Below are 23,238 nucleotides of genomic sequence, written 5' to 3'. Positions count from 1 at the left end.
AAGAATCAGTTAGACACTCATTTGAAGGAACTAGTTTAAGATAACTTGTATGTACTTCTTTTGAAGCAGGGAGTTGAACCACAAGTTTTTCTATGACAGTATTTCCTGGCTGGATATTGAAGGTGGCAGAAGAAAATAACAGTGAGTTGGAAGTTTGGGGGGTTATCATTTAAATAATTTCCTCATATTTAATGAGCTGCAACTTTCACCATTTATGGCATTTAAATATATTCAAGACTCTAGGACATTTTTCATGCCCTTGCCAAATGGGATTTATTTCACTTCTGACTAATTTATACTTAGGATTTCTCTGAAGGAGGTTCTGGCTCCAGCTTTATAACTTCCAGTCAAGGCGAAGAACCACAAGACTGAGCTACCACAGTGGACTGACCTCTATTGTTCAAGGATATCTTGGCTTGCCCGGACACTCTTTGATACTTGAAACTAGTATTTGAAGTCATACAGAGAAGTCGTCTGTATGATTTGGAAGCAGTTAACTTTTCCAACCAACAATCTACACAGTCAACTTTTGATTAATGGATTAACATGGTAGAGAAAGGTAATGACTGAATTCCGAATCACAGATAAAACAAACTGCAAATATCATGGTTAATCCACACCAAGTCATCACCTCAACATTCTAAATGAATAACGAAAGAACATGTATAAGGGGAAACTGACACAAAGAGTTATGCAGAATGCAACCTTGGAAATCAGGGCTGTCAAGGACAGTTTACAGGAGAGTGGTGGGCTATGCTCTAAACCCTTTAAAAAAAAAAAGAATCTGGATGTAGAATTCTCTTTTCAGGGGTGTAGGAAAACAAAATCGCTTTAAATTCCTCATGTCCCAACAAGACCATAATTAGCAACAAAGTAACTGTTGAGCAAATTATTAAATGGCCAGAAGAGAACATTGCTTGCTGAGGACTACTACAAATGACACCATTTTAAGATTCATAAAATGTCTAGTAAGTCAAGGATTTAAGTCAAAGTTCCTCCCCTAGAAACAGAAGCCTACCTTCACTGCACCTCTCTAAGTCAAGCCAAGACTACAGGAACAAAAGTTCAGTGCTCCTGTGGGTAGGGTTATCTAAGCTGCTGCTGCTACAGCATTTACAGGCTACTGATTAAACCACAGGGCATTATGGCCAAAGCATCTTCATCCTCGATGCTTTCCACCTGGAGAATGTTCCAAAGGCAAAAGAAAATTAATGGCTGAGGGTGGAAAGAGACTAAAACTAGACAGCTTCTTTCATGAAGGACTATAGGGAATGAGTGCATGTGACTGGCTGACCTTAGGCATAGCGAGCAGTGGATACATTGACCTTGGTCTACAAAACCTGTGTCCAAGACCCCAGTTCTTCTGTTTCCTGTATGTACACTAGGGAAAATCTTATCTTTTCTCTTAAAAGGAAGAAAAAGAAAAAAGAGAAAGAGAAGAAAGAGGAGGACAGGGAAAGGGAGAGGAGAAAAAGAAATCTGTATGATACCTACCTTAACGGACTGTTGTGAAAAATTCAACTTTTGATCCAAGTCAAAAAGTTAATTATATGAAAGTTCTTTGCAAAGTACAGAATTCTTCAGAAAACAAGAAATTTCTATGTTTATTATTTCATGATCATTCCTTGAGTTCATTCAATTTGATGTTCTCCTAAGCACCACCTAATTCTGTTCCAAAATCCACCGAAAGTTACACTTTCTAATGCAGAATAAAGATACAATATCTACTGGTGGGAATATAAATTGGTACAGCCACTATGGAAAACAGTATGGAGGTTCCTAAAAACACTAAAATTAGAGCTACCATATGATCCAGCAATCACATTCCTGGGTATTTATCCGGAAAAAAACAAAAACTCTAATTCAAAACGATGCATGCACCCCAGTGTTCATAGCAGCACTATTTTGTTTTTTGAAAATTTTAAATTTTATTTATTTTTATACAGCAGGTTCTTATTAGTTATCTATTTTATACATATTAGTGTATATATGTCAATCCCAATCTCCCAATTCATCCCACCACCACCACCCCGACCCCCCGCTTTCCCCCCTTGGTGTCCATACATTTGTTCTCTACAACTGTCTCTATTTCTGCCTTGTAAACTGGTTCATCTGTACCATTTTTCTAGATTCCACATATATGTGTTAATAGACGGTATATTTCTCTTTCTGACTTACTTCACTCTGTATGACACTCTCTAGGTCCATCCAGGTCTCTATGAATGACACAATTTCATTCCTTTTTATGGCTGAGTAATATTCCATTGTATATATGTACCACAACTTTACCCACTCATCTGTCGATGGACATTTAGGTTGCTTCCATGACCAGGCTATTGTAAATAGTGCTGCAATGAACATTGTGGTACATGACACGTTTTGAATTATGGTTTTCTCTGGGTATATGCCCAGTAGTGGGATTGCTGGGTCATATGGTAGTTCTGTTTCATTTTTTAAGGAACCTCCCTACTGTTCTCCATAGTGGCTGTATCAATTTACATTCCCACCAACAATATAGGAGGGTTCCCTTTTCTCCACATCCCCTCTAGCATTTGTTATTTGTAGATTTTCTGATGATGCCAATTCTAACTGGTGTAACGTGATACCTCACTGAAGTTTTGATTTGCATTTCTCTAATAATTAATGATGTTGAGCAGCTTTTTATGTGCCTCTTGGCCATCTGCATGTCTTCTTTGAAGAAATGTCGATTTAGGTCTTCTGCCCATTTTTTGATTGGGTTGTTTGTTTTTTTAATATTGAGCTGCATGAGCTGTTTATATATTTTGGAGATTAATCCTTTGTCCACTGATTCATTTGAAAATATTTTCACCCATTCTGAGGGTTGACTTTTCATCTTGTTTATAGTTTCCTTTGCTGTGCAAAAGCTTTTAAGTTTCCTTAAGTCCCATTTGTTTATTTTTGTTTTTATTTCCATTACTCTACATCTACAAAAGACCTTGCTGTGATTTATATCAAAGAGTGTTCTTCCTATGTTTTCCTCTAAGAGCTTTAAAGTGTTTGGTCTTACATTTACCTCTTTAATCCATTTTGAGTTTATTTTTGTGCATGGTGTTAGGGAGTGTTCTAATTTCATTCTTTTACATGGAGCTGTCCAGTTTTCCCAGCACCACTTACTGAAGAGACAGTCTATTCTCCACTGTATATGCTTGCCTCCTTTGCCATGGATTAGTTGACCATAGGTCTGTGGGTTTATCTCTGGGCTTTCTATCCTGTTCCATTGATCTGTATTTCTGTTTTTGTACCAGTACCATATTGCCTTGATTACTGTAGCTTTGTAGTATAGTCTGAAGTCAGTGAGTCTGATTCTTCCAGCTCCCTTTTTTTCCCTCAAGACTGCTTTAGCTATACAGGGTCTTTCGTGTCTCCATACAAACTTTAAGATTTTTTGTTCTAGTTCTGTAAAAAAAAAAGTCACTGGTAATTTGATAGGGATTGCATTGAATCTGTAGATTGCTTTGGGTAGTACAGTCATTTTCACAATATTGATTCTTCCAATCCAAGAATATGGTATATCTCTCCATCTGTTTGTGTCATCTTTAATTTCTTTCACCAGTGTCTTATAGTTTTCTGAGTACAGGTCTTTTACCTCCTGAGGTAGGTTTATTCCTAGGCATTTTATGTTTCTGTTGCAATGGTGAATGGGATTGTTTCCTTAATTTCTCTTTCTGATTTTTCGTTGTTTGTGTATAGGAATGCAAGAGATTTCTGTGCATTAATTTTATGTCCTGCTACTTTACCAAATTCATTGATTAGCTCTAGTAGTTTTCTGGTGGCATCTTTAGGATTCTCTATGTATAGTATCATGTCATCTGCAAACAGTGACAATCTTACTTCTTCTTTTCTGATTTATATTCCTTTTATTTCTTTTTCTTCTCTGACTGCCATGGCTAGAACTTCCAAAACTATGTTGAATAATAGTGGTGACAGTGGACATCCTTGTCTTGTTCCTGATCTTAGAGGAAATGTTTTCAGTTTTTCACCACTGAGAATGACGTTTGTTGTGGGTTTCTCATATATGGCCTTTATTATGTTGAGGTAGGTTCGCTCTATGCCCAGCTTCTGGAGAGTTTTTATCATAAATGGGTGTTGAATTTTGTCAAAAGCTTTTTCTGCATCTATTGAGATGATCATATGGTTTTTCTTCTTCAATTTGTTAATATGGTGTATCACATTGATTGATTTGCATATATTGAGGAATCCTTACATCCCTGAGATTAATCCCACTTGATCATGGTGTATGATCCTTTTAATGTGTTGTTGGATTCTGTTTGCTAGTATTTTGTTGAGGTTTTTTGCATCTATATTCATCAGTGATATTGGTTGGTAATTTTCTTTTTTGTAGTATCTTGGTTTGGTTTTGGTATCAGGGTGATGGTGGCCTCGTAGAATGAGTTTAGGAGTGCTCCTTCCTCTGCAATTTTTTGGAAGAGTTTGAGAAGGATGGGTGTTAGCTCTTCTCTAAATGTTTGATAGAATTCACCTTTGAAGCCACCTGGTCCTGGATTTTGTTTGTTGGAAGATTTTTAATCATAGTTTCAATTTCATTACTTGTGATTGGTCTGTTCATGTTTACTATTTCTTCCTGGTTCAGTCTTGGAAGGTTATACCTTTCTAAGAATTTGTCCATTTCTTCCAGGTTGTCCATTTTATTGGCACAGAGTTGCTTGTAGTAGTCTCTTATGATGCACTGTATTTCTGCAGTGTTCGTTGTAACTTCTTTTTCATTTCTAATTTTATTGATTTGAGTCATCTCCCTCTTTCTCTTGATCAGTTTGGCTAAAGGTTGATCAATTTTGTTTATCTTCTTAAAGAACCAGCTTTTAGTTTTATTGATTTTTGCAACTGTTTTGTTTCTATTTCATTTATTTCTGCTCTGATCTTTATGAGTTCTTTCCTTCTACGAACTTTGCATTTTGTTTGTTCTTCTTTTTCTAGTTCCTTTAGGTGTAAGGTTTGATTATTTGAGACTTTTCCTGTTTCTTGAGGTAGGATTGTATTGCTATAAACTTCCCTTAGAACTGCTTTTGCTGCCTCCCATAGGTTTTGGGTCATCGTGTTTTCACTGTCATTTGCCTCTAGGTATTTTTTGATTTCCTCTTTGATTTCTTCAGTGATCTCTTGGTTATTCAGTAATGTATTGTTTAGCTACCATGTGTTTGCGTTTTTTACGTTTTTTTTCCCTGTAATTGATTTCTAATCTCATAGGGTTGTGGTCAGAAAAGATGCTTGATATGATTTCAATTTTCTTAAATTTACTGAGGCTTGATTTGTGACCCAAGATGTGATCTATCCTGGAGAATGTTCTGTGCGCACTTGAGAAGAAAGTGTAATCTGCTGTTTTTGGATGGAATGTCCTATAAATATCAATTAAATCTATCTGGTCTATTGTGTCATTTAAAACTTGTGTTTCCTTATTAATTTTCTGTTTGGAAGATCTGTCCATTAGCGTAAGTGAGGTGTTAAAGTCCCCCACTATTACTGTGTTACTGTCAATTTCCTCTTTTATAGCTGTTAGCACTTGCCTTATGTATTGAGGTGCTCCTACATTGGGTGCATATATATATTTACAATTGTTATCTCTTCTTCTTGGATTGATCCCTTGTTCATTATGTAATGTTCTTCCTTGTCTCTTGTAACATTCTTTATTTTAAAGTCTAATTTAGCTGATATGAGTATTGTTACTCCAGCTTTCTTCTGATTTCCATTTGCATGGAAAATCTTTTTCCATTCCCTCACTTTCAGTCTGTATGTGTCCCTAGGTCTGAAGTGGGTCTCTTGTAGACAGCATATAGATGGGTCTTGTTTCTGTATCCATTCAGCCAATCTGTGTCTTGTGGTTGGAGCATTTAATCTATTCCCATTTAAGGTAATTATCAATATGTATGTTCCTATTATCTTTTTCTTAATTGTCTTGGGTTTGTTTTTGTAGGTCCTTTTCTTCTCCTGTGTTTCCCACATAGAGAAGTTCCTTTAGCATTTGTTGTAGAGCTGGTTTGGTGGTGCTGAATTCTCTTAGCTTTTGCTTGTCTGTAAAGCTTTTAATTTCTCCATCAAATCTGAACGGGATACCTGCCAGGTAGAGTAATCTTAGTTGTATGTTCTCCCCTTTCATCACTTTAAATATATCATGCCACTCCCTTCTGGCTTGTACAGTTTCTGCTGAGAAATCAGCTGCTAATCTTATGAGAGTTCCATTGTATGTCATTTGTCTTTTTTCCCTTGCTGTTTTTAAAAATTTTTGTTTTTCAATTTTGTCAATTTGATTACTATGTCTCAGCATGTTTCTCCTTGGGTTTATCCTGCGTGGGACTCTCTGTGCTTCCTGGACTTGGGTGGCTATTTCCTTTCCCATGTTAGGGAAGTTTTCGACTATAATCTCTTCAAATATTGTCTCAGGTCCTTTCTCTCTCTCTTCTCCTTCTGGGACCCCTATAGTGTGAATGTTGGTGCATTTAATTTTGTCCCAGAGGTCTCTTAGGCTATCCTCATTTCTTTTCATTCTTTTTTCTTTATTCTGTTCCACAGCAGTGAATTCCACCATTCTGTCTTCCAGGTCACTTATCCGTTCTTCTGCCTCAGTTATTTTGCTATTGATTCCTTCTAGTTTATTTTTCATTTTAGTTATTGTAGTGTTCACCACTGTTTGTTCTTTAATTCTTCTAGGTCTTTGTTAAACATTTCTTGTATCTTCTCGATCTTTGTCTCCATTCTTTTTCCAAGGTCCTGGATCATCTTCACTATCATTATTCTGAATTCTTTTTCTGGAAGGTTGCCTGTCTCCACTTCATTTAGTTGTTCTTCTGGGGTTTTACCTGTTCCTTCATCTGGTACCTGGTCCTCTGCCTTTTCATTTTGTCTATCTTTCTGTGAATGTGGTTTTAGTTCCACAGGCTGCAGCACTGTTGTTCCTCTTGCTTCTGCTGTCTGGTAGATGAGGCTATCTTAGAGGCTTGTGCAAGCTTCCTGATGGGAGAGACTGGTGGTGGGTAGAGCTGGGTGTTGCTCTGGTGGGCAGAGCTCAGTAAAACTTTAATACACTTGTCTGCTGATGGGTGGGGCTGAGTTCCCTCCCTGTTGGTTGTTTGGTCTGAGGCAACACAGCCCTGGAGCCTACAGGCTCTTTGGTGGGGCTAATGGCAGACTCCGGGAGGGCTCACGCCAAGGAGTACTTCCCAGAACTTCTGCTGCCAGTGACCTTGTCCCTGCGGTGAGCCACAGCCGACCCCCACCTCTGCAGGAGACCCTCCAACACTAGCAGGTAGGTCTGGTTCAGCCTCCTATGGGGTCACTGCTCCTTCCCCCTGGGTCCTGACGTGCACACTACTTTGTGTGTGCCCTCCAAGAGTGGAGTCTCTGTTTCCCCAAGCACTGTCAAAGTCCTGCAATCACATCCCGCTAGCCTTCAAAGTCTGATTCTCTGGGAATTCTTCCTCTCATTGCCAGACCCGCAGGTTGGGAAGCCTGACATGGGGCTCAGAACCTTCACGCCAGTGGGTGGACTTCTGTGGTATAACTGTTTGCCAGTTTGTGAGTCACCCAGCCAGCCGTTACGGGATTTGATTTTATTATGATTGCGCCCCTCCTACCATCTCACTGCAGCTTCTCCTTTGTCTTTGGATGTGGGGTACGTTTTTTGGTGAGTTCCAGTATCTTCCTGTCAATGATTGTTCAGCAGTTAGTTGTGATTCCCATGCTCTTAAAAGAGGGAGTGAGCGTACATCCTTCTACTCCACCATCTTGAACCAATCTCCTGGATTTGTTTTTATTAGTCTGTATTGTAATGAATGTTGATGTCTGGTCTGGAAACCAAATCTGCTTCAAAAATAAAGGGTCTAATTATTGTTCTAAGTTTTAATCACCAGACTGTACAGTCTGAGCAGACAGGCTGGGAAGACTTGTGAGTCAGTCTGACAGAATTATTGAGAGTAAAGGGTCTGCACTGGAAATGCTGCTGTCTTTCCTCACTTGAACCTGAGCAGAGAAAACAGAAAGTCTTAGCTTCTCCACCAGGTGTCTGGCTTCCATGGCCTGAACCACAGAACAGGCTGTGGGATGGGATGGGGGCAAGGAGGAGCCTGCAAGTAGCCCTGGATGTCGTTCTCCCCAACAATCACAAGTTCTGCCATGTCTTCCACATGGGTAGTCCGGGCATGGAAAAATAGAGTCTTGACCACCACATTTATGTTTCTCAGGGCGACTAAGGTGCCATCGTTGTTCACCTTGAAGTATGGGCTTGAAACTTCATAGTGTAGCTTGTCATTTCCCTTACAGTCACTGAAGGTCACTCTAAACTCTGGAACTCCACACTCCAAGGCCCCCCTCAGCCCTCAGGCCGTGCTGCCTTCCCCCTGCAGCACAGGTCCTGCATAGTAGCACTATTTACAATAGCTAAGACATGGAAACAACCCAAGTGCCCATCAACAGGCGATTGACTTAAGAAGATGTGATATATATACACAATGGAATATTACTCAACCATAAAAAGAAAACTGAACTATTGCCATTGCAGCAACATGGATGGACCTAGAGAATATTATGCTTAGAGAAACATTCAGAGAAAGACAAGTACTATATGATATAACTTATGTGTGGAATCTAAAAAATGAATCTATATACAAAACAGAAACAGACTCACAGACAGAAAACAAACTTATGGTTACCAACGGTGGGGGGTAGGGACAAATTAGAAGTACGGGATTAACAGATACAAACTACTATCCATAAAATAGAAAAGCAATAAGGATTTACCATATAGCACAGGGAATTATATTCAATATCTTATAATAACCTATAATGGAATGTAATCTGCAAAAAAAATAAAATACCTGAATCACTATGCTGTACACCTGAAACTAATGAAATATTGTAAGTCAACTATACTTCATTTAAAAAATAACATACAATACTTGAAAGAGAATATATTCACAATCAATAGGCCACATATATACAATGAATGTCAAGCACCAGGTCCAGCTCATAGTATACCATTATAATATATATATCACATACTTAATCTATAATTTGTTCAACAACTTCTATAAAACTGTGAACTCTTTTCATAAAAGCTGGGTACCTAGTGACTATGCCAAACACTCTGTTTACTACTGCTTATAATATTTTCTCTTGGGATGTGAGTCTTGGGATTTTTTTTTTCTGTCCTATTCTGTAATTATTTCCTTCTCTGGAATTACCTAAAGAATGCCTCATCTAATAACTGCTCTTTACTAGTAAAATTCAGAAAAAAGAAATCGACCTTTATTGTGAAGCTGTCATGGGCTAAATACTTTACTATGCTATTGAGACAACCAGGGAAGCCTAATGCTTGCTGAGAAACTCTCATGCTCCAGGCACTGTAATGGCAATTTCCACATGTTATCTCATTTAATTCTGACAGCAATAATGAAAAATGCCTATTTTTCAGATGAGAAAACTGTGCCTCACTGAGATTAGACTTACCTAAATTCATGTAATGGGCTACAAATCTGGGATCCCTGCGGGTTAACTTTCTTATTCCAAATATGTTTGAATTATTAACCAATTGATTTGTATGGCGGAAATAAGGTTCACAAAATTCCTAGAACATACAATTATCTACAGAACAACCATGTCAATGGGCAGCAGCGTCTCTCAAGACCCAAATAACAGTGAATGAAACAAAATATGGCAGCAGTCAAAAAAGAAAGTTATCACAGTTGGTGCCATCTTTATTTCCGTTAGTTATATTTTCCTTGAATTGGGACGTATAGAGCATTTTGTAAGTTTTTGTTAGAGGCAGATGCCTATTCTTTCTTAGACTAGTTACTTGAGAGCTAGGATAAAATATGGAATTTGACAAGTAAAAACTTTATGAATTAAACAAGGACCTACTGTATAGCACAGGGAACTACACTCAGTATCTTGTAATAACCTATAATGGAAAAGAATCTCAAAAAGAATACATACAGACACACACACACACACACGGAGGCCAAAAAGTTCGTTCGGGTTTTTCCATATGGGAAACCCGAACGAACTTTCTGGCCAACCCAATATGTATAACTGAATCACTCTGCAGTACACCTGAAACAGAACACTGTAAATCAACTATACTTCAATAAAAACAATTTTAACTATGAATTAAAGAATTTTCCAAAAACCTTAGACCTCCAATAATGCTATTGGTATCCAATCAAAAAGTCTTTATTGTATTACTACTGTGTTCTCATCCTCAGCAAAATGTCATCTGCAGAGTAGACTAGACTCCCTCTTTTATCATTTTATTGCACCCTGGATGTTTTCTCTGTAGCTGTTCAACGTCTTTCTGCTCCATGAGATCATACAGTAAGCTACGTAAGGGTTAGGACTATATATTTGTCTTGTCTGCTCTATTCCCAGACACACACACACACACACACACAGCATTTACTGTAAAGTCCATGGCAGAGCCCTTTGATTAGTGTTTCTTAGAGGGACACCAACTCTAAGCAAATCTTAAGTATAAACAAAAGACCATCTGGCTTCAATATTTTAAATATAACATGGTTGAACACTTTTTGCTTTATCAGAATGTTTCCTGTGGCTTTTCTGCCTATAAGATGATTAAAGCCAAATGCTCTAAACTGATTTCATCCAAAAATAAGAGAACATCCTGCCATCACACCTGCATCAAGCCATTTCTGCTCATTCCCAGTTATATTTACTTTCAAAGGTAAGATCTTTCTTCACATTTTCATGATTTTTTTCCAAATTTATTTCTCAACAAGCAGCCATACCTGCATGGTTTTATATCCTGCCCCTTGTTAGCTATTAATATTCCAAATTCAGCTCACCTGCAAACTGGTTAAAAAGAAAAGTAACTGTCCTGAGGCAAAGAATATGAAAACTATACTACATTAAAAGCAATAAAAATTATTAAGAATAAATATTTGTCAGGTTAAAATTTAGAGAAAGTTCTAAAAAATATCTAATAAATCACCCCCATTGGTGATTAGCACTATTTTACTTATAAAAAAAAATTTAACTTTATAAAATGAATTGTTTAATCAGGCTGGATTTTGAAGTCTAGAATCACTGCAAATGGGCTGGTATGTGCATACAGAAATCAACGTTTCGATTTCAAATGATTTCAATTTTCCATAATATCACCTTTGTCAACCTTTACGTAACACTGTCTTCTCTCAAATTTCTTTCATCATAGATGGCAGAATACCCTCTCTGCTGCATCCTTTACAAACTAAGCCTTTCTCTCCTGAAATGATCATGTCCTTTTTCCTGAACTTCCTTCCCTAAGTGAATCTCCACTATAACTCACTCAGGAGTTTTCACCCAATGAGATTTACTGCCTCTGATTAAAATGGCAACACACATTACTTTCACTTGCATGGAGAGACTAATAATCTGTGAAGCATAGTTTTATATCAACTCAAGATATAATGCATTGCCCTTTTCTGTAATCTTTGGCCCATGGCTCTGAAAGTTTTCTCAAGGTATTTTGGTTAGACATGCTCAACTTATATTCTTTCCTATGAATTTTCTTCTGCTGTTGGACTTCTTTCCTCATTGTGCAACGGCATCTTTTCTGTTTAATGGCTAGTAGAAAATCTTATGAAGAAAAGGATACTTTCCCTCTGAAAATTTCAAAGATTCGTCAAGATACCATTTCCAAGTTCAAATTCTTTATCAGTGAGGTGAAATAATCTTAGGATTATTGTATTTTCTATTCTTTAATAATGATGGTAGTAAAAACTTTATTTTCTTTTCTCTGTTGCATTTTTGCCATGAAATATATATGTAAAAGAGTGTGTTAATTGTTTATTTACATTTCAGAGAGAAATAATAAAATGATCAACTGTATATGAGCCAACTCTCCTCAGCAGAGCTTTGCTGATAACTATAGGCTCCCTGGGAGAAGTTTTCTGTTATCAAGTTCTTTGAATAGACTTTGAATACTTCAAAAGACCCCTTTCATCCACCCTTCATTCCACTCCTAACTAAAGATGCCCAACCTTACCTCTCTGCTAACATTTCCAACCATTCTCTAGGTTCCCAATCTGGACCACAAAACCACTCACTTTGGCAACTCCATCGCTGCTCTCTAGACTTCCCCACATCTTTGGTTTTCTGATATACCAATGTGCAAGTCTAATATCCCCAATAGCTAATATTTAGTGCTCTTCTATGAGATAACACAGCATTGGGCTCAGTCCCACACATTTAATCCTCACAACAAACCAATGAAGCTGATATTGTTAGTTTTAATATCTTTGTGGTCTTTTTATAATATAAGACTGTGTTTTTTCCTCCATAATTAAAAAAAATAAGAAAAGCTTTTTAAAATAAATGTTTGTTGAATGTAGATTTGGAAAAATCTTTACATACTTGTAAATAAAGAAACACACACACTTATCCATCTAGAATTGAAGGGGGAAATGTGGAAGGAGGAAAACAAGTAGAAAGTCTGGCATCACTGATGAATAATATCCATTTTTTAAATGCTTAAATGTATCCAAGGAGGAAAAACAACATGTGCTAATACATTCTCTACATGAATTCTTTAGGACACTTTAAAATGAGGAAATTTCATCTTTATTCTCTTTTAGTCCTTTTCTTCTTTGCTGAAATTCTATTCAGGGAAATAAGTATTCGTGGCACCTATAATTTTTCCCTTTGATGTATCGTTTTCTGTAGAAGTTATATTAAGGTCACAAATACACAGCAGGTAAGATTTTTTTGAAAAAGATAGACTCTATTTGGGGTTCTGTCAGACCCTGGCTGAGTGAATTTGAAAAAAAGCATTAGCTCCATTTTTTTCAATTATGATATAATAATCTTGCCACCTACTTCAAAGAATGGTGTGAATTAATGTGATAAAATTTGAGTTCTTTCAAAATGAGCACTCTAAAAATAAGTAAACTTATTTCACACTGTTCCATTAATTTTGAGTCTCTTTATTTTAAAAAGGAAACATAAAAAGGGAACAAATGACAACATAGTTTATATTCTAACCACTTGCTCTTAAGAAAATTACTTTTGATTCCTGTCTATTACAATCTATTTCTGCCATTTCTTGAGAAATAGCATTAAAAATTTGTATTTGCCCTTTGACCCAGTAATTCTACTCTTGTGAACTTTACCTAAGAAACATGTCAAAATAACCTCCCCAAAAAAGTTTTATACAGAAATATATTTATTGTAGCCTTAATAGCACAGAGAAAAAAAAACAACTAATGATCCAATAATGAGGTTATGTTTAAGTAAACTGTGATTTAGCCACATGATGAATCATATAAATATTAAAATATATATAAATATATATAAAAGGAACTTCATAACAACAAGGAGGAGGTCTTAAAGTTAACTGAAACAAAAGACAATGAAATTGTTTACATACTCTGAGCTCAGCTATATCAAAAAAAGATTAAGATGAAAAAGGTTATTAGCAACGCAGATCTAAAATAGTAGAGTTATAGATAATTATACTATCTTCTACTATCTTCTTTTAGTTTTCCAATTATCTACAGTGGATTTGTTTTTTGTTTTTTTTTTTTTTTTTTTTGGCTGCACCGCGCGGCATGCAGGATCTTAGTTCCCCGACAAGGGATCGAATCCGTGCCCCCACCAATGGAAGCACGGAGTCTTAACCACTAGACTGCCAGGGAAGTCCCTTTACTATGTTTATAATAAGGAAAATTGGAAGTCACATTGTACACAAAATACTTTCAGGATACATTTTAAATTCAATGGGTTGAGTTTACCAAGAATCTGATGCAAAGCAACACATGACACTCTGGTTCCCAAACATGGACACTGTTATCACACTCACCAGCACCTCACACATTTTATTCAACAAGGAGTAGAATTAAACCACCCTTGGGCCTCAGTACTGTGAGATCCTAATGCTCTAGCACCACAAAGAAAATTCTGCAAAACAGAACTTAGTCACTTAGAACACCCCAGCTCCATCGTTCACTACGCTGCTCTCGCTAGACCAGATACCTGGTTCTTCAGGAGCTCAAGTTCTGTTTCCCTAAATTGGCCTAATAGGCAATTACTGCCTGGTTCCATGTCAGAGCCCTAAATGATGCACCCTTCTCAAGTTCATAAATAGATCGTCTTAGTCCTGAGACAACTAACAATTTATTTTGCAGGATAAAATGGTGTCCGGCAGACCACAATGGCTGAGTAAGTTTCTGAGGACAACCTCTTCTCCTTTTTCACTCTTTTACTTTGTTTGGTTTAGGACAGGCTCAGTTCTGTCCACCAAGAGAGCCATAAACCTCCCAGAGAATTTCCTCTGGTTTCAAGCTGACTTTGTTCACCAGACTTGAATCCTTGTTCTGAGACTAAAAATGGTCTTATGGGTAAAAGCATGGGCTTTGGGATCAGAGAACTTTGGGTTCAAATCTTAGCACAGCCATTTATTTGTTCTGCAACTTTGAGCAGGTTACTTGATTCCTACAGCCTTCATTTGGAAAATGAAAGTAACAATTCTTAACCTTTTTGAGTTTGTAGGAAGATTTCCCGAAACGATGTAAGTAAGAGGCTGATATCTGGCACTAATATTCACTACGTTGTAGTTAAAATGAATGTACAGGTATTAAAATAAAGGTTTCAATTGAGAGTTTTTTAAATGAGGAACTAGGACAAGATGCAAAATTGTTGAAAGAGTCTAAGAACCAGAGTAAAGACCCTCCATCAAAGGGACATGAAGATTGGGAGCTGGACATCAGAAAAGAAGATATTTGTCACATTGATTTTAGCACTGAGTTGATATTATTGTGACTCTTTTTTCTTAATTAGTGTTAATGGAGTCTAACACAAAGTAAAGTCACAAAGCATAAATGTAAGACACAATGAATTATCGCTAAGTAAACATCCATGTAACACCCAGCACCACAGGCCAAGATCTAGAACATTGCTGGCCCCAGAGAAACAAAAGAGGGATTTTTAAAGAAAGTGTTTAAGTGTTCTGAAAAAGAGTATTGTCTGTTTCAATGCTGTAAGTAGCAAAAACACCCTCATAGCTCCATGTCACTCACCTGAACACCAGGACACTGCACAACACAGTACAGCAATAATGAGGAAGAACTACCTGTGGTCCAGGTGGGTGTCCAGGCTACTACCCAGACCCACACACACCCATGTGTGCTTTGCTTTGGTGGGCCGCCGGAACATTTCCCTATGCAACCTCAGTGAAGCCAGGGTGGAAAACTTCATCCAAAAAAGCGTCTTTCCTGGGCTCTGACATTGCATGCACTTGTCCCAGTGATGCTTAGAGCACTGCATTGTATCAAAAAAAAAAAAAAAAAGCAGGGCAGTTAGCATAAATGAAAAGTCATTCAAAAATAATTAAAAAATGTGACTTTCTTCCTCTGTTTATAGCCTGTGATATAAAATTTAAAACTCAGTGAGGATCAAATAAGGTAAATATCATACACCAGAAATATGCTGTCGATTAATTCCCACAGATAGAAGCAGATTAAACAGGGTTCTTAAATATGAAAGCTGGTACTGGTTTATATTTAATAGAGTCTTATAGCTCTAGAGCTTAAAAACTGAATAAATTAAAAAATCATCTTCTAAATCTTTGTATATTGATCAATGAATTAAAATTAAATTTTGTGATATGCCTTTAGCCAAGTTCTAGCCTCAACCTAATATTCTGTGTGCCTGTCTTCATTAAGGGGACTAGGTCCTGATCTAAAGATATCTATGTTGGAAGAACCTTGAAAATCATTTTATTCTACCCCCCTCCATTTTCCACACAGGGAAAACGAAGACCCAGAGGGATAGAGAGGCTTATCTAGAATTACCCAGCTAATTAATTGTGACGATGAGTCTAGAACTCCAACTAATATCCTGTGCATTATACAAGAGATATTCCTGTTCTCTACAACCTTTGGATCTGCAGATGCTTTGGATCAAAGCGTGCCTCAGGTATTAAGGAAGATTTTTAGCAGTTTGCTGCAGAACACCAGACCCCATTATCCTTTCGCCATTTCAAACTAAGCAACTCCATTTTGTTTTACATATTGGCTTCCACGTTAGATTTCATTTGAGGAACACATTTGGCTAGAATAATTTGACAGTCATTGCTTTCTGTGAGTATCGGTGGACTTTCTGTTTTCAAAAAACATGCATTGCGAATCAACAGAATCAACATAAACCTAATTTACCATTTTGCTAGGCTTGACAAGATAAATTTGAACTGCTGTTAACCCTCAACAAAAACAACAGGCATCAAACAACCTTTAGATTGACACTCCCCTGCCTAAAGATGCTAACTTGCAAATAAATCACTAATTGGCTGTTCACTGGACCTTGGTTGAATAATTGATTTAGCTACATCATACACTGTATCTCTGTTTCATTTCACAGAAGAAAACCACTCAAGGAAAATATGTTTAGAACGTAACTTCGTATGAGAGGGTAAAAAGACCAATATGTGTACATCAGGCACATTTCCACAAAACGTAGGTCAGTTACATTGGGAATGTCAGCTGTTGTCATCATTTCAAAATCCTGTCACTATTTGGGAACTTTGCATCTCAGGTCATCTTTGGTCAGATATATCTACCTCCAATCATTTTAATTGCACAGAAGGTGCTCTCTCTAATACTAATAGAGAAAAATCTATGCTCTGGCAATGCCTAAAATGTCCTGACTTTGTTAACTCCTCATCACTGGTGATCTTTATCCTTACAATTGGTTTTCCAATTACCTGAAAGAAGATGATGGGTAGAGTTGATGGATAGAAAAAGCAACAACAATCAAAATGCCTTTCTGGCATAAATAATACTGATTCTTCCAAAGATAAGAAGGAAATCACTTAAGCCAAGATGAATAGAATCCGAATAGGTAATAAATGAGTAAGGAGTTCAGTACATACCTGAGGGCAAAGGGAGCAATACCTTTCCACCTTCTATATGAGAATTTGCCCTTTAGTTAACTTTCTAGCTCTGTCCCCTTGGTAACCCAATAAAAGCTGACAAGTTACATACCTTACCAGGCAACTCTGCTTATGGTAGAAGTGATTTCTGATTGGCAGACTGCATCTGGGAGAACAATAAATACCTTTGGGCTCCCCTGAGGGACAGGCCTCTTTCACTCAGCCTAATGTTTTCAAGATTCATCCATGTTGTAGCATGTATCAGTATTTCACTTCCTTCTTTTCTTTTTTCTTAACTTATTGAGACATAATTCACATAACATGCAATTCATTCATTTAAAGTGTACAATTAACTGGTTTTTAGTACATTCAGAGTTGTGCAAGCATCACCACAGTCTATTTAGAACCTTTTTGTCACCTCAAAAGAAACCCTGTACCCTTTAACTATCACCCTACTCTCTGCCCATCTCCTCCAGTCCTAAGCAACCATTAATACGCTTTCTGTTCTGGACTTTCATGTGAATGGAATTATATAGTATGTGGTCTTTTATGGCTGGTTTCTTTCACTTAATGTACTGTTTTCTAGGCTCATTCATGTTGTATCATGTATCAGGACTTCATTCCTTTTATGGTTGAACAATATTCCATTGTAGGGATATACCACATTTTATCCATTTTATCCATTATCCATCTATCCAACTGATAGATGCTGGGTTGTAACCACCTTTTGGCTATTATGATTAACACAGCTATAAACATTTGGGTACAAATCTTTGTGTGGATGTACGTTTTCATTTATCTTGGGCATATAACCATTTGCTGAGTCAGTGGCAACTCCATGCTTAATCATTTGAGGAATTGCCAGACTGTTTTCCAAATTGGCTGCAACACTTTACATTCCTACCAGCTGCGTATGAGGGTTCTTATTTCTCCATATCCTCCTCAACTCTTATCCAACTTGGTTAAGATGCCACATGGTTATTTTTAATGATCACTTTTTCCTTCTCCAAAGGGCTTGCAAACTCCATTCCGGGATATTTTCAAGAATTCTGCCCAGTATTACCAAATTCTCCAGCTTTCAGGTTGTAAAAAAATTTTTTTTAAGAGACAGTGGCCTTTGCCCATCTCCCGCACTTATGCCCATTCTTCAAACTTGCCCAAATATCACCATTTCTCAAAGATCACTTTGCATTGAGAGAAACCGAAGACTGGGTATCCACTTGTGTCTTTTTCTTCAACACTGAGAAAAAATTTTGCATAAAAACAACCCCCCAAACACAGATGCTTTATTAAAAAAAAAAAAAAAAGTTAATTTTGGTTATTTGGCACTATTTTTTTTTTATTTCCCTATATTATTCCTATATTGGGTTATAATAAGTAACATGTCATGAAATATAAGAGAAAATGTTACTTAAGCACACAAAATTGAGTAGAATATATTCAATCAATAAATGAATACCATAGTATTTTAAATGCAGAATCTAATCCTTTTGAAATTATCTGTTGGTTCTAATGAATAATTTTTTCACAAAAAGCTTTTAATAAAATTCAGGTTTTAAATAGGAAGATTATTAACACTGTATTTTACTACCAAAAAGTTATTGAATGATTCTGATAATTTAAAACAGAGAGTATAACAAGAAATTTCATTATTTCAAACTAGTCTTATGACTCTATACAACCCGAGCAAAAGATATCATTTTATTGATGTATAATTGACATATAACATTATACATCTTTCTCTGTCTCACTTATTTTACTTAGTGTAATGCCTTCAAAGTCCATCCATGTTGTTGCAAATGGCATGTGTGTGTATATACATATATCACAAATATATAAAACACACACACATATATACCTTATCTTCTTTATGCATTCATCCATCAATGGACACTCAGATTGTTTCCATATCTTGTCTGTCGTAAATAATGCCGTGATGAACATGCGGGTGCATATATCTTCTCAAAGCAGTGTTTTTGTTTTCTTTGGATAAGTACTAGAAGTGGAACTGCCAGGTCATATGGTAGTTCCATTTTCAATTTTTTGAGGGACCTCTGTACTGTTTTCCATAATGCCTATACCAATTTACATTTCACGAACATTGCACAGGATTTTTTTCCCTTTTCTCCATATTCTTGCCAACACTTTATTTCTTGTCTTTTTGATAACAGCCATTCTAATAGGTGTGAGGTAATATCTCATTGTGCTTTTGATTTGCATTTCCCTGATGATTAGTGATGTTGAGCATCTTTTCATCTACTTGTAGGCCAGCTGAATGTGCTCTTTGGAAAAATGTCTATTCAGATCCTCTACCTATTTTTCAATCAGATTGGGTTTGTTTTGTTTTGTTTTGGCTATTGAGGCGATTGCCTTCTTTATAAATTTTGGATATTAACCCCTTGGATATATGAGAATATTTTCTCCCACTTCTGAAAACATTTTCTCCCATTCAGTAGGTGGCCTTTTCATTTTGTTGATGGTCTCCTTTGCTGTGCAGAAATTTTTTTGTTTGATGTCATCCACTTGTTTATTTTTGCTTTTGTTGCCTTTGAGTTTGAAGTCAGATCCAAAAAAATCATCACCAAGGGCTTCCTGCCTATGCATTCTTCTAGGTGTTTTATGGTTTTAGGTCTTACATTCGTCTTTAATCCATTTTGAGTTAATTTTTGTGTATGGCGTAAGATAGTAGTCTCGTTTATTTTGTATGTGTCTGCCCAATTTTCCCAACACCATTTCTTGAAGAAACTGTCTTTTCTCATCGTATATTCTTGGTTCCTTTATTGTAATTTAATTGACCACACATGACTGGTTTATTTCTGGGCTCTCTATTCTATTCCACCAACCTATGTGTCTTTTATGCTAACACCATACTGTTTTAATTACTATAGCTTTGTAATACAGTTTGAAATAAGGAAGCATGGTACCTCTAGCTTTGTTCTTCCTTCTCAAGATTGCTTTAGCTATTCAAGATCTTTTATGATTCCATACAAATTTTTAGTATTTTTTGTTCTATTTCTGTGAATGTTTTGTATCAAACATTCAGTTACCTCCTCCTTTGCAGATAAACTTAGAACTAAAAATTAGACAAACTTACAAAGAAATGAGCTCAAGTTTGCCTATCCTATCACATTATTCTGGTAGCTGACATGGTTAATCTTTGTCAAGTATGGAAAACAGACGAGTTATGAGATAAGAAGCTGTATAATAAATCTCAAAAACTCCAATCCTTGAGGAGTAATATTATCTGTATGTCCATTATTGACTCCCAGAATACCATATTCAAAATAAAAATACAAATATATTTTACTACCAAACGTAGTTTTAAATTATCTGCCACTGATTATCCAATGCAAATCCAAGCCCCTCCTCATTTTAGCGTGCTTACTTGAAAGTTTTCTATACATCTAAATTATATCTGTAAGGATTCTCACATTTTCTAGGATGAGTAGTTAGTAGATATACATATTTGGACCAATGCCTAAGCCTAATTTTACTCACTTTTTGTTTAGTTCAAGTCCTGTCCAGTCCTCTGGAATTAATACTCCAGAAAGAAGGAGAAAGCATGTGGTCATAACCAGGGTGCTAAATTAGAGAAGGGAAAAGAGCCTTAGGAGTAGCAAACGTCTGTCTGATTTTGTTGGTATCTTTTTAAGAAAGCCTCTCAGGTAGAAGGAGCATCTATACAGGGACATCTAGTGGCAAAGAAGAATCAATGCAGTTATTGGCCTCAACAACATTTGAATTTTACCTTTGCTCCACCTTCGTATAATCAAGGAGGAAAAAAACCCTGAACTCTAAATAATGGCCATTTACTGTATTTATAACCGTATTTGAGCAAGAAAAAAATACTTGAAAAAGCAAAGAATTTGAACTGAATCTTCTTCTTTTTCATGATAACAAAATTAAGCTTAGAGCCAAGATAGATTTGTTCCCATCAGGTTTCTCTATTTTTTCAAGCCATAGTACTGTTAAGAGATAAAACAGTTTTACCAAAATTAATCTTTCCAGAGACATCAAAAGCCAGAATAAACCAATTCCCCTTATGTTGTAGAACATTAGTTAAACAGCATTACTTTTTTAAGCAATATGACTGTAATTTTTAAAAAACTAATAGAAAACTAATGATCTGTATCACAAATGAAACCATTAAAATGAAATAACAGTGAATCAATTAAACCATTCAGTAACCTTAAGGTAGTTTATGTGTCTCTTCTATAGAAATCTTTTTGTGCCTTTCTTTGAAATGAGACTGAAAATTAAGCAAAAACTGACTTCAGTGCAAATACTCTTTCTCCCCACTAGCTTTCTTTCCTACTGGAACAGGAAAGGCAACTGCTTTTTCAGATATTTCTGGAGAGTTGTAGAGCAAAAGACAAGAAAAGGGTGAGCATTTAGATCTGGGTCTCATAAGGAATATATTATTAAGGATAACAGGTACAATGTTTTGACTTTAATTACTGACCTGAATCATTTCAGCAGACCAACCTGGAATCTTGCTCAAGACTAAACTTCAGAATGGTTACTTAATTGGCAAGGTGTTTTGTTTTTACCTTGCCTTCAAGACAGGAATTTTCCTCCACTCCACCAGGGGAACCAGCCTAGCACTTCTAGCTCTCTCCCTGTACCAGCTTTTCTCATCCCAATGCTGGTCCTTTTTTTCTCATAATTACCATAGCTTCCCATTTTTACTGATATAAAAGTGGGCTTTAATATTTCATGGCCACTTTGCACTCACATTGGTTTAGGAAAACACTAAGGTTGTATTTGAAATAGAAACCCAATCATCAGGCTGAGTTGTTATTCTCACTTTTCTGGGCACCTCATTTCTGACAGCCTGAATACTCACTGTTCTCCCTCTGAGTCACTCAGTATTTACCAGGTGTTAGATGATTTGGCATTGGTTTTTACTGAGGAAACCTGAAATTGCTAAACATCTCATTTCATCTATTCCCAGATCATAAGTTGATCCTATTTTTATACAACTACCTCAATATCATATAAGTATATGATAGATAGATATAGACAGATAGATATAATAAGGAAACAAATTGGTACAAACTTGAAGAACATCAAGAAACTTACCTTAACTAAAAAGGCAGAAAAAGCATAAGTAGTGATTCCCTGAATCCAGATGGAGGAGATGGGGAAAGGGTGTTACTTTCTTATGAATTTTTTAAAAAAAGAGTATGATAGTTGTGAAAACCTGTTACTACACACTCATCTAATACTTAGTATACATTTTTCAATCTTTTTTCTTATGTCTTGCCCCCAAATGTCCCATCCACCACAGCTTTTCTTGGACAATAAATGTAATACCCATCATGGATGGAATTTTTTTTTTTTAATTTGCAAAGGCCAGACTAGACTTGGGGTACATGTAGGCTGACAAAGTCATCATGTGTATAAACTAACCCAATGGAGCAGATTAGGATATGGTTAGGGAAGACTGCATTGGATGAACTGTGTGAATTTATAAATCCTGACAGACTGATACATATAGAGCTATATATACACATATACATACACACAGAATTACAGATGTAAATATGTGTATTATCTATAGTTTTACTCCCTAGATCTGCCCACTGAGAGGGCCTGGAAACAATGATACCTCAATAACCATGAATACACCTAGTGTCCAGATCTTGGCTTTTAATTGCCATTCTCAGCTAAAAGAAATTAAGGCTCCTTGGAGAAATGGCTGACTATAGACATGATTGAAACAGGGAAAGAACAAGATGACCCTGGAACATCTTATTATGCCAGAGACCAAGGATGTGCACAAAGAATGATGGAGATATGTCAAAAGGACATGGAAACCAGCTTCAACAAACTCTAGTGGTTAAACAGAGAGCAACCTGAGGATCACATCAACTAAAGACAGTAATGGGGTATAATCCACTGAATAAAGTGGGAAACAATCATATTTAAATAAATAGATAAATTGATAGTTTGGTGAGGAAAGAGATATTTTATATTGTCTTCAAGTACCTCCCCACAAAATACTTACTACAAAGAGAAAACAGTAACTTTACAGTGGGAAAAGTCTGGTGGACACCACCTTAATCAAAAAATCAATCATGAGCAATAGGACAAATCAAAATCATACGCCATGTAATAAGATGCAACGAAAAGAACTTAGCATCACCTCTGGCATGTTCCTGACAGACTCACAATTGAGTCTAATCTTGAGGAAATATCAGGACAACCCAAATGAAGGGATCATTCAAAATTCAATTATCTTCAAAATAATTGGCCTTTTATTTTCAAAAGTGTCCAGATTGTGAGAGTCAAGACTAAAGAACTGTTCCAAAGTGAAGGAAGCTAAAGGGAGATGACAGCTAAATGCA

General features: G+C 36.4%; 1 long non-coding RNA gene across 1 annotated transcript in view; it reads right to left on the bottom strand.

Annotated features, from left to right (window-relative positions):
* Nucleotides 1-1,903: 1,903 nt before the first annotated feature.
* Nucleotides 1,904-23,238, bottom strand: part of LOC309609926 — an 89,642-nt gene continuing 68,307 nt past the window's right edge. The window contains exon 2 of the long non-coding RNA XR_014233662.1: nucleotides 1,904-3,130. This is a non-coding gene — a long non-coding RNA (uncharacterized lncRNA). The remainder of the gene's footprint in view (nucleotides 3,131-23,238) is intronic.

Source organism: Balaenoptera borealis, assembly GCF_965194805.1.
Source record: "Balaenoptera borealis genome assembly, chromosome: 13".
Classification (NCBI taxonomy): Eukaryota; Metazoa; Chordata; class Mammalia; order Artiodactyla; family Balaenopteridae; genus Balaenoptera; species Balaenoptera borealis.
This window is presented reverse-complemented; position numbering and strand designations above follow the sequence as displayed.